This window comes from Phyllobates terribilis, unplaced genomic scaffold (genome assembly GCF_046119375.1).
Source record: "Phyllobates terribilis strain yellow unplaced genomic scaffold, ASM4611937v1 Scaffold_8__6_contigs__length_399053987, whole genome shotgun sequence".
Taxonomy (NCBI): Eukaryota; Metazoa; Chordata; class Amphibia; order Anura; family Dendrobatidae; genus Phyllobates; species Phyllobates terribilis.
The window spans coordinates 178,552,767-178,564,883 of record NW_027362768.1 but is presented as its reverse complement, the minus strand read 5'-3'; the positions used below and the strand labels follow the sequence as shown (position 1 = coordinate 178,564,883).

Here is a 12,117-nt window from a genome sequence, read left to right as displayed (position 1 = left end):
TGGTCCACAAATGGAGAGTCCAGACACCGTACATGCTTGGCCAGTTAAGCTGACCTTCTTCTGTTATGTGGCTTTCCAAGGAGCTTCTGTGTTTCCTTGTACACTTCCCAAAGACTCAACCTACAAGGTGATAGCATCCAACATAACAAGGCTATCTTAAAATGTTGTAGGACCGGACGTGTTGCTTTAATGACCAACCTCTCCTCCTTTAAGAGTAGATTACTTTTCAGAACATGATTATGGGCAGCACGGTGGCTCAGTGGTTAGTTAGCACTGTACATGGTGGCTCAGTGGTTAGCACTGTACACGGTGGCTCAGTGGTTAGCACTGCAGCCTTGCAGCGCTGGGTTCCAGTCCCACCAAGGGCGACATCTGCAAGGAGTTTGTTTGTTCTACCGGTGATTGTGTGGATTTCCTCCGAGTTCTCCGGTTTCCTCCCACACTCCAAAGACATCATAATAGGGAATGTTAATTGTGAGCCCCAATGGGGACAGTGATGTTGATGTACAGCGCTTTGGAATTAATGGCGCTATATAAGTGAGTAAAATAAATAAACATGGACACCTAGAGAGCACCCAGTGCACAAACTAACGTGACTGTATCTTGCATTTTGCACCAGTTTTCCTCTCTGCGGGCATTATCCGAATAACTGCAATGTTAACTCCCATACACAGATTAGAGGCACGTATTCAAGAGCAGCAGCATGGAAGATGCCATACAACAGTACTTTGCTGTACATCTTTGTGTAGCTGCAGATATAACTGTGTAGCTGTGAATCCAGCTCTGGGGAGCTAAAAGACTTACTAGAAAGCAGCAGGATGGAGGATGTGATGCATCTCTGGGCAGTATAGCTGTGACTCCAGCTCTGGGGAGCTAAAAGACTTACTAGAAAGCAGCAGGATGGAGGATGTGATACATCTCTGAGCAGTATAGCTGTGACTCCAGCTCTGGGGAGCTAAAAGACTTACTAGAAAGCCGCAGGATGGAGGATGTGATACATCTCTGAACAGTATAGCTGTGACTCCAGCTCTGGGGAGCTAAAAGACTTACTAGAAAGCAGCAGGATGGAGGATGTGATACATCTCTGAGCAGTATAGCTGTGACTCCAGCTCTGGGGAGCTAAAAGACTTACTAGAAAGCAGCAGGATGGAGGATGTGATACATCTCTGAGCAGTATAGCTGTGACTCCAGCTCTGGGGAGGCTAAAAGACTTACTAGAAAGCAGCAGGATGGAGGATGTGATACATCTCTGAACAGTATAGCTGTGACTCCAGCTCTGGGGAGCTAAAAGACTTACTAGAAAGCAGCAGGATGGAGGATGTGATACATCTCTGAACAGTATAGCTGTGACTCCAGCTCTGGGGAGCTAAAAGACTTACTAGAAAGCAGCAGGATGGAGGATGTGATACATCTCTGAGCAGTATAGCTGTGACTCCAGCTCTGGGGAGCTAAAAGACTTACTAGAAAGCAGCAGGATGGAGGATGTGATACATCTCTGAGCAGTATAGCTGTGACTCCAGCTCTGGGGAGCTAAAAGACTTACTAGAAAGCAGCAGGATGGAGGATGTGATTCCAGCTCAGAGGTGAGAAAAACATTTAGTAGAAAGCAGCAGCTCAGGTCGACAGAGACTATTCATGGCCCCTTTCTTTACATGGACCTATGGCCTAACGTTCGCTTTCTGATCTTTGGCCCAAGTAAACAGGACCGTGCTGGGCAAGCAAAGGGCGCTTTCATCACCTGGTTGAATAATTTATGCAGTAAATCGTTGGCAGCACAGTGTATGTGGGATGATGTGCGGCTGAGAATATACCTGCTGTATGGGGACAGTATTGCCTACAGTCGGTACCTGTACCGTTTGCATCGACCTTACATGAGTGCCAATGCGTTATCGATTGTGCTCCCTGTGTAATTTCGCCTTTACGTAGAGTTGAAGGAAATGAGCGCCTGGTGTTAAAACTTTATATAAAGTTTAGTTCTCTTCTTGGTTAATCAGCAGGAGTCATGGCCTGTCACAGCTAGAAAAACAAGTATTTTTGGTCGGCCCGGCTTGTGTTTTGATCTTGGCTCCGCGTTGCTCGCTCTCATCACCACTTGCACATTCTTTCAACTTTCTGTTTAATAATTCCACGTCCGGCTTCCTCCCCTTTTTTTTTGCAAATGTTGCACTTTGTCAGGGAGACCATGAGGATTGCAGACCACGAATACTTGTCACCAGGATGACAATTGTGTTTTTTTTTTTTTCTGATTGAGCAGTGGCGGCGGTGAGAAGCGAGGGATGTGTCCCGTAGTGCTGATCCCAGGAGAAGCGAGGGATGTGTCCTGTAGTGCTGATCCCAGGAGAAGCGAGGGATGTGTCCTGTAGTGCTGATCCCAGGAGAAGCGAGGGATGTGTCCTGTAGTGCTGATCCCAGGAGAAGCGAGGGATGTGTCCTGTAGTGCTGATCCCAGGAGAAGCGAGGGATGTGTCCTGTAGTGCTGATCCCAGGAGAAGCGAGGGATGTGTCCTGTAGTGCTGATCCCAGGAGAAGCGAGGGATGTGTCCTGTAGTGCTGATCCCAGGAGAAGGTTTCATCAGATAAGATGTGTGCTGCTGTCATTTACTTATCTAGAAGCATAGATTGCATTGTCAGGTATTTCATCTTCCTCTCCTGAGTACAGGAAGTGGAGTTACCGCCTGGTTTTGCTAGTTTTACACATTTTTAGAAAAAAAATCACACTTTTTTTTTATTTTAAACTAATTATTTTTTTGCTAGTTGAGCAAGTGCCACGTTAAATGTGATCTGGGTTAAGGGGTCTGCTTGCATAAGCCAATGCATGCCCAGTGCCCACAAATAATCTCCAATCATACAGTTGTTAATCTAGGAATTTGATAATGTCACAACATTGTGAGGACCACATTGCACCTTTTTTGTCCTGTCGATCAATGTCAGTATTGTCGTTGGATCGATGGACAGGTTTACATGCTGCAATGATCAGTAACACTGTCATACGATCATCACCCCATGCTAAAGGTCCTCAAAGTGGATCAGTTACCAAATTTCACTGTATAAACTTCTTAGGCTTAATGAGGCTGGTGGACTTACTATGAAAATCCGTGTCAAAATGGCAATAAAATGAGCGTTTTATGTTCTTGTTAAATAGCTCAAGTGTATTCAATTTCTGCCCTCCCACCCACCCATTCAGGCTGGCTGACTGCTGCAGCTTGTACTGAGCAGACTGAGCGCTCGGCAGCAACGAGGAGGATGGACAAAGAGGAGCTGTCATTTAGCAGAAATCGGTGGATACTCGGCAGCAGGCTGGGGGGACACTGAGGAGCTTTCAGTTAGAATAAGTAAGAGCAGAATCATCAGCAGCAGGGAGGAGGGACACTGAGGAGCTTTAAAGGGACGTGATCGGACATTTGACAGCAGGAGAGGGAGGAGGGGACACTGTGGAGAAGTGAGCAGAGATTTGGCAGCAGTGAGGAGTTTGTTAGGAGTGGAGATTCAGCAGCAGCAGGGAGGAGGGACACTGAGGAGCTGTATAATGCCACTACATGGGCAGATCCTTTAAAGAAAAAGCTGAAGTGAAACTAGAGGGCCCTTTAAGAAAATTATAGTTCTTAATTCCTTGATTTCGAGTGTCCGTCATCACCGGCCACTGTTATTATATGCATTTGACCCTCCTTGCCCGCTGTAGCTCTGGTAGTCAAGACCTTTTCCTTTCTCCTATCTGTAGCCATTGTTTCCCTGCTGATAACCCGCCTGCTCTGTCCTCTTCAGGAACAATGCTAGAAACCTTCATCAATAGTAACGGAGAATTCGGATCGAATATCACGCCAGCGTTCAGTGATGGCCTGTATACAGCGCAGCCGGGCAGATGCCAGGACAATTTATCCTTCCTGGATACGGTGCCAGCGGGACTCTATGGTGGAAAAGCAGGAATGGCCCACGGCCATTTATAAATCGTATTTTATTCCAAAATCACTACTGTTAGAGGTCTCCATAATCAGATTATAAAGCACTAATATATTTTTATTTTCGAAGATGCCATGATCCTGTGATCTTCAGCTTTGGTCACAGATTTGGCCTCTCCATCTCGAGCCCGGTGTTGGGTCATCATCAGCTCTGCGGGTGAAGGGATCTTGCTGATTTACTTATGTCCCCTTCTTTGTCAAAACGTAAGCGTAAAGAAGGGGGCTGACTCAGCTGGTAAAACGAGCTGTCAGCCAGCCCCCTTCACACGGAGCTGAGGACATGCCGACACCGGTAACTTTTATGTCAAGCACAGGGCCGAAAGTGGAGAGGCCGAACCTTGGACCTAGGCTGAAAGCTGTAGATGGGGCACCATTGAAAGTCAGTTCTTTATATTCCTGTTATGAACGGATCGAATAGTAATTATTTGCATGTTGACGAACCCAGAAAATACGAATACGTCGTCCTGTATATAGGACGAGGTCCAGCCCCTGTAACTTTAGGAAACGCCTTTTGGTATACATTTGGCCACCTATTATCCTGGCCTTAGCCGAGATGTGCCGCAGGGATGTCCAGGACCCTTCTCCGATGAGTGGAGTCTATAGCAAAAAAGGTCGCGCTCTGTGATGTTTATGGTGGTGACATAAGATCTCTACAATCATGTATGGTCGTGGGAGACCAGAAGGAGAACAGAAACGGGGATCTGACGTGCTGGAAGCCACCGGTGCGGTGATGTTCTGAGGCAGCTGCGGTTGTTCTGAAATCCCAGCTCTCTGCCTCCTGTCTGATTTGTGGTCATGTCAGTGAAGGCGTCTTATGACTTCAGACTTGTGTCGGCACTAAGCCCGACTATTAACTCTGCTTTGGATTAGATCGATTTTCTTGCCATTCATTAAAAGTGGCTAATTAACTTCTAGTCAATCAGTGACCCCGTCCTTATAGGACTAGATCAGGTTACTGTAAGCTGGCTGAGATGGAAAGTTGTGGTCAGAGCCGGCTTATAGGGACATGAGGACTAGTAATATTCTCTGTCCCTGGTCCATGTGAAAGTTGGAATTATCGTTTCATCAGGCAATTCACTGGTCTCTATCTACGGACAGACTAATATCTTCATCTGCACCTTGTACTATCACGGAAGGTCAGGTCTACAGGTCTTGTATCCATTAAACTGAAGTCCCGAGAGGGATCATGTTATAGCAGCTGCTGCCCATAGATGTTTATAGGGAGGGGGGAAGCTGCTGGAGAGAGACAAAAAGACACACCGACCCATGCTGCTCCTTTCTAGTAAGTGCTGGATTCACAGCTATACTGCTCAGTATTGCTGCATAAAGTCATTCATTCTGCTGCATACTGGTGTTTAGCTTACTCCAAAGCTGGATTCACAGCTACACTGCTCAGTACTGTTGTATAATGTCCTCCATGCTGCTGACTATAAACATGTGCTACATAGAAATAGGAGAGCAGGAATCCCTCATGTCTGGGTATAGGAGACATCATAGCAGCTCGTCTCCATCCCCTGGCTTAGAGGCCACGGATACTTGTAGATGGAGAAGGCAGAGGAGGAAAATAGTCATAATGGCCAGACATGGGACATCTTATTTTGATGTCACCTGAAGTGACAGGTCCTTTCTGTATGAAGCCTCCTGCCATGACCTCTGCACCGTGTGAATATCTTGTGCTCCATTGAACGTGATGGATGTTTCCTGCTCATTGGATCAGTCTCCCACATGGTCTCCGGTTTCTTCATGGTTCCAGCTGATGGACCAGTCCTGATAAGGATGTGCTGATCTGGGAATACTGATCCTCTTACATCGCCTTTATAGCAAACTTCTCAGAGTGAAGGTGCACAGTGCGAGGTGGCGGCGATTTTAGTCTCTCCTGTAGGATATTCTTCGGTGAACGTGAGGCTCTTCTGAGCCGGGTGATGGTCTCTCCAAGCTCATTCCTCTTTGTCTCTATGGTTCCTTTCAAACCTCTGCTGCTCTTCCAAAATGCCCCAATCTCCTAACTTCATGTTCTAGTGGTGGGCGTCAGATGGCCGATGGGGGGCGGGGTTCCTGCCCATCTGCAGTAGTGACATATTGCCCACTTTAACGGTCGAGTACGGGTGTTGGTGACGGTTATCACCTTTGCTGAACTGTTTAGTCATTTAAATGCCGCTGTCAATCACCAGTGCACATCTACTCCCCATAATGCAGTCATGGGGTGGTGGGTTGTTATGGGAGCTGCAGGTTCAAGTTCCCTAATGGGACTAAAAATAATTTTGTAAAAAAATATGAAAAAATTGAAAATATTAAATTTAGACTTGACCCCCCCCCCCACCCCTCACCTTTTTCCCACTATTTCTCCCAATAATAATAATAAAAAAATATATATACATATATTCGGCTTTGCCGTGTCTGATCTATCAAAATGTAAAATGAAAGCACTATAAAGACAAAATAAATCATTATGGTGAGTGGGATTTTATTGGTCACCACACTTCTCTTAGAAATTGCAATAAAAAGTGATCAAAATCTTGTAGCCACTCCAAAAAAAAAGTATTAAAGCAACCTACAGCTCGCCATGCAAAAAAAAAAAAAAGCTCTGGAATAGTGCCATTGACCGAAAAATAAAAGATGATTTAACCGCCATCAATCTTCCCTTCAGCTCTGACCACCTTCCCTGTCTCTGCTGAAGAAAGGCCTCCCCAAAGCATGATGCTGCCACCAGCATGTGTGACAGTGGGGATGGTGTTTTCAGGGTGATGTGCAGTGTTAATTTTCTGCCACACTTACCATTTTGCATTTAGTCCAAAAAGTTCTCCTTTTGTCTCATATGACCAGAGCCCCTTCTTCCACATGCTCGCTGTGTCTCCTACATTGTTTTTTTTCAAACGGTAAACAGGACTTCTTATGGCTTGCTTTCAAAAATGTCTTTCTTCTTGCAACTCTTCCATAAGGCCAGATTTGTGGAGTATACGACTAATAGTTGTCCTGTGGACAGACTCTCTCCCCTGAGCTGTGGATCTCTGCATCTCCTCCAGTGACCCTGGGCCTCTCGGCTGCTTCTCTGATTAGTGCTCTCCTTGCTTGGGATGTCGGTTTAGGTGGACGGGTAGGTTTTCAGTTGTTCCATACTCCTTCCATTTTTGCATGATGGGTTGAATAATGCTCCGTGAGATGTTCAGAGCTTGGGCTATTTTTTTATAACGTAACCCTGCTTTACTCTTCTCCACAGCTTTATCCCTTACCTGTCTGGTGAGCTCCTTGGTTTTCATGATATTGTTTGATCCCTAATGTTCTCACACAAATCTCTGAGCCTGTCACAGAACAGCTGTAGTTATACTGAGAAGAAATTACACCCAGATGGACACAATGTACTAATTAAGTGACTTCTGGGGGCAATTGGTCACTCAGGATTGTATTAAGGGGTATCATACTACAGGGGGGGGTGCTGAGTACAAATGCACCTCAAAATTTTCAGAATAGTAAAATAATTAGAAAACCTTGTATCGTTCTCTTTACACGTCACAAATACTTGCTACTTTGTTGATATCACATAAAATCCCAATAAAATACATTGAAGTTTGTGGGTGTGACGTGGAAAAGTTCATAAGGTATGAAGACTTTTTCAAGGCTCTGTATGTTAAATATCATGCCTGCGTCCAGCACGCGGCTGGATCGGCTTCTGGTCTCCTGTGACAATGTCCCCGTTGTTCTCCTCCGCTATCGCTCGCTTCCTCATGAATGCAAATCTCCGCCATCGTTGTACAGTTAGTTTGTGAATACAAAGATCTTTATGGAAATCCGAGTTCAGGGTGTGAAATGTGAGCAAACATCATAAAACAAAGCTGCAGCTCCGCAGAAGTGAGCCGTCCCCCGTCATGGCTAATCTTAAAGTGATGGCTCCGCGCTGTTTTCTATTACTAAAATGTGCTGCTGCCAATTGTCACCACTAGGAGGCGATCTGTATACAGCTGTGTCATCGAGCTTATCTACTGGAGTTATAGCAACACTGCCCCCTAGTGGTGACAGCAGGCGGCTGGGATCTTATTTGTGTTGGGGGGGCCCCCTAGTGGTGTGCGAGAGAGTAAGCCAAGGATCGGTGACCTTCACACTCCAGCTTTCTCCTAGCATTCACTTATCACGCTGGGAGTTGTAGTTGCACTACAGATGACGCTCGCACTGACCCCACAAGCTGCACTCTTCCGATGCCGCCATACATTGTGTCTATTGACCGACTTCGCTGACTTCTCATGTTCCTCCAGAGCCGCCATTAACATCTGTGTTATTCTCCTGCAGATATCCAGGAAGAGAAGAGGCTTCAGACGGGTACGAGCGGCTGTCCCCCTCCTAGGTGAGTCCCGATCATCAGCGATTAGTTACTGACCCCACACCCATTTCTTGCTTGTCCTCCGCTTACTTCTTCTATGCTTTTTTGGTAATTTTGGATCAGATGACTTTCCTTAGTTTTGGCTGTGCCGGTCTGTACCTTCCTCATATTGGGGCTTGTGGGAGAGGGTCTCCCTGGTGTCCTAGATAGACGGACATCTTGAACAGGCCCCTCCATCCTCACCACTGCCCCCTTGGGTTGCTCGGGACTTGATAATAGGACGATCCCATGTGATTCGGGGGATGTGACTCTACGAGGTCCACCGTCACCTGTAATGATGGTTTCCAGCCTCTGCAGGGTTTGTCGCTCCCGTTTCATCCTCTCCAGTTATATTATTCCTCTCCTCGTCCTCAGCCGCTGTGGGGGTCATTCTGCTGTTTTATGTAGCAGCGGATATTGGAATCCTGAAAATGTCCAGTATCGCATGATCCCCCGGATCCATCAGCGTGTAGAACAAGTGAGGCCATAAAATCCTAAATGGCGCCCCCTGCAGGAGGAGCTTGTCTGATCTTCCTTGTGTCATTATTTTTACCCTCGGACACGTGCCCCCTCGCCCCAGTCTGCGCTGCTGGACGGTCCGGACTGGACACATCTACAATGCAGCCACATAACATTGGATGCGCTGCTACCCGGTGGATGTTCCTGCTATTACCGTTGTAGAAGGATCTGTGAAGTGAGACGCGTCAGCCGCAGATTCTCCCCGATCCGAGAAATGCACTGTAGACGAATGAATTGAGAAGCGGTCGGTGCTTGTCCACCTTTGGGAACTATTTTTTTTTTTTTTTTTTAATTCACATATTTTGGGGTAAAAATCATTTTTTACAATTGTGTTTCATTAAACATTTTATGCAAATTGTCTCTTCAGAGAGGAAGAGAACTCTAGCGCCACCTACAGGAAGTATCAATCCTAAAAAGTCAATACAACCCTTTAACGAGCCTTATCACATGACTTCGGCTATAAGCCAGAACCAGAAACTTAATTTGCAGACACTGTGTTTCGGGGTACTGCCCCTCATCAGTGCAAAGTGTGATATCGTTCGCCTTCTCTCGCCTCTTTGTTGCACGGTGCATTGCTGGCTGCAGAGTGAGTGATCTGAGAATTCGTCAGTGAGCTTGCTATGACAGTCTCACAGTGAATTTCTAACTCTGTTATCTGTTTTTTTTTTTTTCGGAGCTCCTCTCGGCCGCCTTATGACCACAGACCACATCAAAGTTGAATAAGCAGAGAAACAAAGAACCTGTGAAAGCCAAACCGTGCAAAATATTTAATGAAACCTAATTGGAAATATTATTTTTAGCTTCAAATACATGCATTTAAATGAGAGAACTTTTTTTTCCCCAAATTTGACAACCTTTTTTATGCCATGGCTTTATACGCTTGTCATCATGGCTGACCGGGATGGGTTTAGGTACCCAGTTGTGGATTTGGATTACGCTGTGCCCCATTAACCATCCAAATGCTGCAGTTGATATAGACTCCATATTCAAAGGGTTAACCAGGATTCTCTCCAGGCCCGGCGGTTCCAGCAGTAGCCGAGCTGTCGATCTCCGCGCACACTGCCTCCGCTCATTGACGTGTCATTACCTCCGGGTGCAGGATGGCATCGCGGCATCACACAACCTTAAACTTGTACCGAGCTGTAAGGCGGCTGCTGTATATCTCTGCGGGGCCCCAATGTCGCGCCATGCTCCTGCGGATTCACTTGGTGGATTTTTAATTCTGTATTAAACCAGCTTAATATAAATGATGTCCTGCTCTACTGTGCACCGCGGAGCATCTGCCCCCGTACATGAGGACGTCCACAGATGAGGGAAAGTGATGGGATTCATATGTGACACTCAGAGCCTGCGGAGAGCGGAGTGACGCCTCCTACAAGTGGTGCAATGGATCCCATGAGGCTGGGGCTGCACGGCGGCACAGATCGCTGTACGCTGCTGTCCTGGGGGGATTCGCATTATGACCTGTGAGGTTTCGCAACGTGTAAGTCACAAAAACTCAGAACCGGATATTTTTTTGTGATTTCCTTGTCTTGACCTTGAAGCCCGGCTGGGTCCACTCACCTGTGTTACTCTGTGATTAAGCAGCAGCGATCTTTGGGCACGTGACTTGTCTCTGGAATAGTTGCCTTAAAGCCCCAGCCTAAGCCTCATGTTTGTACTGTAATGCTGGCACTTGTAGTTCTTCAATGGCAGAATTACATATGGTGTCCAAACCACTGCAGAATGTCTGCGATATATAAACAGATACAGTAACCTCTGTTCATGCAGTTGTTCCATTGTTGGAATGTGCACATTGCGGATTCAGACTGAAGGCGGCGACTTTACGCCCCCCTAGCATTTTCTCAGCAGCTTCATCAGGTCGTCACCTGGACCGGCTTCCAATGATTAGGTCACCTTGGCCAGAGATCATTTGTGGAATCGCTGGCCTTCAGAAAGTATTTGCGGCCATCAGGTGGGTTTTGCAGAGGCTGAGCCTATTCCACATCTGTCCTAAGCCAGAATATGACAAGAAGCGCTTAACTCGGTAAAGGGAAACCACAATCCGTCATTACTGTAAGACATGAAGGTCAGTCAGTCTGGAAAGTTGCTAGAACCTTGAAGGTATTCTCAAGTGCTGTCCTGAAAACAATCGCAATAATGAAAAGGAAAGTAGCGTCTCAGGAAAGGAAGACCAAGAATGACCTCTGCTGCAGAGGATAAGTTCATCAGCGTTACCGGCCTCATAAACCGCAATCTGTAAGCACCTCAGATAACAGCCCTCTTAAATGATGCACAGACACGTCTCTACATCAGCGGTCCAGAGGAGACTGCGAGGAGCGACCTATATGGTAGAATTGCCACAAAGAAGTCACTACGGAGGACAGCAGACAAGAGACTTGTCGGGACCGAGCAGCACAAGGACCGGACATTAGATCAGTGGAAATCTGTACTGTGATCTTGTGAGTCAAAATGAGAGATTATTGGTACCGACCTCGATGTCTGTGTGAGACGCAGAAAAGGTGATCGGATGTTTTTCCATGTGTGGTGCCCACCATGAAGCATGGAGGAGAAGTGTGATGACTGGGGGGTTCTGCTGGTGACACTATTGGTCATTTATGCCACATTTAGGGCACATTACCCAACATAGCGACCGCTGTCACGTCTGGGCTGCACTTAGTGGAGCCATCATCTGTGATGGATCAGGACAGTGACCCAGAAGCTCCAGGAGATGTGAGGCAGATGTGACCAAGAAGGAGAGGGATGGAGGCTGAGTCAGAGGACACGGCCTCCACCATCACCGGCCTCAACCCAGCTGAGATGGTTTGGGATGAGTTGGACACAGAGTGAAGGTAAAGCGGCTGATAAGAGCTCAGCTCCTCCAGGACTGCTGGACGCCTTCAGGTGAAGCTGCGGAGAAAAGTCGAGGGGGTGTAAAGCCGTCATCAGAGTAGTGGGGGGATCTAAGGTGTAAGATGCTCTGCTTTGTATCACTCGTGTTTATTTGCTCCTTCCTTTGTGTTTTTGCTGCTTTCATTCTTGAATAAAACCATTGCATGATCAGGGTGTCCGGACATTGGACCGCTTCTGTACAGGTGACGATCACCACAGCGGTTCCCTATGAATCGTGATGTGTTCCAACATTTAGAGGTAATTACCGGCCTCCCTGTCTAGCCCTTACCTCAGCGGCAGCGATCAGGGGTGATGATGGGTCTGTATTGACTGCGGTTACCGCAGGTGATGGAGGTTTCCTTTGCTTTTCCAGCTCTGCAGCTCCCCCTGCAGGAGTCTTGTATCATATCACCATTGTGC

General features: G+C 46.9%; 1 protein-coding gene across 2 annotated transcripts in view; it reads left to right on the top strand.

Moving 5' to 3' along the window:
• The window catches only part of GNG12 (G protein subunit gamma 12), a 63,690-nt gene that overhangs the window by 21,565 nt on the left and 30,008 nt on the right, over window positions 1-12,117 (top strand). For both annotated transcript variants that reach the window (XM_073643865.1, XM_073643864.1), the window contains exon 2: window positions 8,238-8,292. The gene's annotated coding sequence lies outside the window, so the exon portion shown is untranslated. The remainder of the gene's footprint in view (window positions 1-8,237; window positions 8,293-12,117) is intronic.